The following is a 4065-nucleotide window of genomic DNA, read 5'->3' on the forward strand; positions in this document are numbered from 1 at the left end:
CAAAAAATATGTTGCTTGCAACATAACTCGGAGTGACTACAAAACTAAGGCCTACCAGTAGCTAAAAGTTAGGTGAAGTCTTACAAAAATCGGTTTGCAATATTAGCATTATTTTTGGTTCCTAGTTAGTATTTTGGCTAGCATGTTTGTTGTATGAGAGCCGCTCTAAATATATATTTTACTCTGTTTTTAGTGTTTGTTGTCATAGCTGCACACATAATACATAGTTTGTGGAAATTTCAACTGTCCTAGCTGTCACGGTTCATATGAGATATACAGCCTGGTGATAGACGGACTGAGAGACGGACAGCGGAGCCTAAGTAATAGGGTCCCGTTTTACCCTTTAGGTACGGAACCCTAAATACTGTCAGTGAAATGAAATAAAATGAATTTATTTGCTGTATTATACATAGTGTTACTTGTACATAACTACATGTTAGCCACTAATAATATGGCACGCTCAAAAAGTCTTTATCTAAGTAATGTCTATTCATTTATTCTATTAATTTATCAAATATCTTGAGACTGTAAAATGGTTTGTATAGTAGAAAAAGTAGGTACCAATCTTAGGCCTCTAGGTTGGCAACGCATCTGCAATACCCCTGGTGTTGCAGATGTTTATGGGCGGTGTGATCTCTTACTTCAGGAGACCCACTTGCTCTTTGCCATCCAGTCAATAAAAATTAAAAATTATATTTTTTTAATTTATACAATAATCCATTTATTTAACTCAGAGACCGGGAATCGAACATGGTCAAAATCTCTGTAAAAATTGCTATAAATTCTGCACATTTTTCGTTGTTTTTTTGACTGTGTGGATCATAAGTTTACAACCTTTTATTTAACTTGCAATGTGTGTATGTATGTGTGTTTTTTACATAATATTATTTAAAAAAAATACATAAAGAATGCCAAATTTGAAGTCAATCTGACTACTGGAAGTGCGCCAAATTCACCTTGCGAGATTTGACCCGTCGAGTATGTTCATACATACATACATTATACATACATCATGACTCATCAGGGTCATTAAAAGAATCCGTCCTCGTACGGGATACAGTTTCGTAGACGTTATTTGTAACCATTAATAATTTATATTCACATTTAGTAGCATCAATTAGATTTATTTTCACAATAAATTTAAATTTAAAAATCCTGTTTAGACATTAAATAAAATAAGTACCTTATTCGGTGTAAAATGCTATCAAGTATACAAAATTCAAAAATAGTAATCAATGTAATAATTAATGCTATTTTCAAATTAAGTGCACAATTCAATAATATACTTAATAATTTAAACATAAAATGTCAAAATGAAAAAATAAACATATTATTTTAATTAAATGAAAATAAGCCGTGGTGGCCTAGTGGTTTTGACCTATCGCCTCTCAAACAGAGGGTCGTGGGGGTTCAAACCCCGGCTCGCACCTCTGAGTTTTTTCGAAATTTATGTGCGGAATGACATTTAAAATTTACCACGGGCTTTGCAGTGAAGGAAAACATCGTGAGGAAACCTGCACAAACCTGCGAAGCAATTCATGGTGCCTGTGAAGTTCCAACCCGCACTGGGCCCGCGTGGGCCTATGGCCCAAGCCCTCTTGTTCTGAGAGGAGGCCTGTGCCCAGCAGTGGGACGTATATAGGCTGGGATGGATGGATGGATGGAATTAAATTGAAAAATGTATAAAAACGCTCATTCGTTACTGCAATGCAAACACATAGGTACAATAAATATTTACAGTATACTACGCATTAAAAATCAAACTAAAAAAAAAGAAGCCAGGATCGGTCTCCGAAGGACGGATTTCATCAACGGTTAACGGCATAAACTTAACGTAGTTAACGTACAGTCAGCAAAAAAGGTGGTATTAAAAATAACATTTTTATCAAAACTTATTTGATCTGTATTTTCTTTAACCCTTGATATTTCACTGGATTACCAGACTGAGGCTAACAGATTGGCTATACTTAACTGGAAAGATGGCTTCTTGCCAAGTTTTAGATACTTATTTGAATGCTGACTTGCATTTTCACTATAATAAAGTTGAAAGAAACATCTAGCAATAGTTAGATATAGTACAGTCAACGTCATAAATAAGTGATCAGTTATGTACCGTGGTGCTTTCAGTCGGACCACAATTTCGTATGGCTTTCCAAACATGACGTTAAAATGACAAGGTACAAAAATGATCACTTATTTATGACGTTGACTGTACAGTCAAGGGCAAAGATATCGACACGGCCAAAGTTGCAAAAATATGTATACACGGCCTTAATGTTAAGTGCATAAAGTAGTGTATACATATTTTTGTAACTTTGGCCGTGTCGATATCTTTGCCCTTGACTGTACCTACGATTACCTGTCAACCTTATTGGAATGCAATTTATAGCTGCTAACCTGAGTTGATTCAAAGATATACTATTTCAGTCTATTCTCATCTCGACCTTTATACATCCCACAGCAGGTCAAAAGCCTCTTCTCCGGATTAGAGTGCTTAAGCCGTAGTTCCCACGCAGGACCAGTGCGGATTGACAACTTTATACACACCATTGAATTGTTTTGCAATTTTGTGCATATTTCCACGCGCTGTTTCCCTGTAGAGACCGTGTTAAATTTAAAATATATTTTTGAGCAAGAATTTGATAACTTTGAACACAGAGGTGTGAGTCCAGATTTGAAGTCCTTTGCTTCAGAGGCCATAGCTGAAACCACTATACTTATAACAATCAGCGTCAGTTTATAACAACCGCGAAATCGAAACTATCCAAAGAAAACGGGTCTTGTAAAACCATGTCTGTATCTAATTATATTTATGTTATTTAATGTAAAGTAGTGTTTTATAAAAATATGTCTACACTTTTTGATTATATTGTAGCTTCTAGAGCATTCATCCGTCATTCCTTTGGCAAAGGTTGAATTATTTATAGTGTCACTCATTATTTGAGTTTATTGTTCTTTGATTTGAATCACGAAAGCTTAGTTTTACAAAAACCCGGTTTGAGTTTCCATGGTTTAGCTAGCACATATTTTATTACTGTTTTTTGTATTTATTTCCTAAATTAGCTTGAACTTGAAAAATTCCTTATGATTCCTTACTTTAATGATTAAATTTCACGTTGGCCATACCGGGCCTTTGTAAAACCAAAAGTTTTTTTTTAGTATGAGTAATGTTGTTATAACCTAATTTAATAATTAAAATGTAAACGACAATATGAAAAAACACTTAAATTAAAGCTAAAATTACGTATTTTTAAGACACGCTGTGTTACAATATGATTTTTTCATATTATCGCGTACTTTTCTGTAAGAAATGCAAATGCGAAATTCATCAGTTTTCTGCCTGCCATGCGATCTAGTATATAAACCTAACAATTTCTGTACAACTTTAATTTATTTCTAGACTAATAATTAACAATTGCTACCTACGAAGCGTTGTGGTATTTGAAAAACACTGCCTTTGTATCATTAATTTCTCTTGTAACACCGTATAGTTAAAAATGCCAAAATGCTGGGTAGTTAGCAATGTAGGTATACTAATGATGATTTGCAATATTGCCCAAGGTATGAACATTTTTGTCAATATTCCTTGCAATATTGGTGACATGATTATTTTATCAATATTCGCAAATCATAAGTATTGATACTCGTAGCGGTTCATCTCATTTCAGATGTATACCGTAAACTGCTTCAACTTTGCCTTCTGGCCCCAACACTGCCTGATTCGATTTAGAGTCGATAACTTAGCACTCTTATAGGATTTAAACTTTCATCTACACGGGAATTATTATTACGGGGGATAAAAGTTTAAAAAACCTAGAAAGGTGCTAGTTATCGACTATAAATTGAATCAGGCAATGTTCGGGCCAGAGGGCAAAGTTGAAGCAGTTCACGTTAGCGCTTTACTTCGTGTCTCTATCACATTCCAAAAAATAGTGAAGTGACAATATCAAATAGTATACTCGTGCACAAAATTATGGATATTGCATTGTGCTACAATACTAAACCAAGCGCCATCCACGAAGACGCATGATTTGGTCAATATTAGACATTAATGTCATTGTAATA

Source organism: Choristoneura fumiferana, chromosome Z (assembly GCF_025370935.1).
Source record: "Choristoneura fumiferana chromosome Z, NRCan_CFum_1, whole genome shotgun sequence".
In the NCBI taxonomy this organism is placed as follows: Eukaryota; Metazoa; Arthropoda; class Insecta; order Lepidoptera; family Tortricidae; genus Choristoneura; species Choristoneura fumiferana.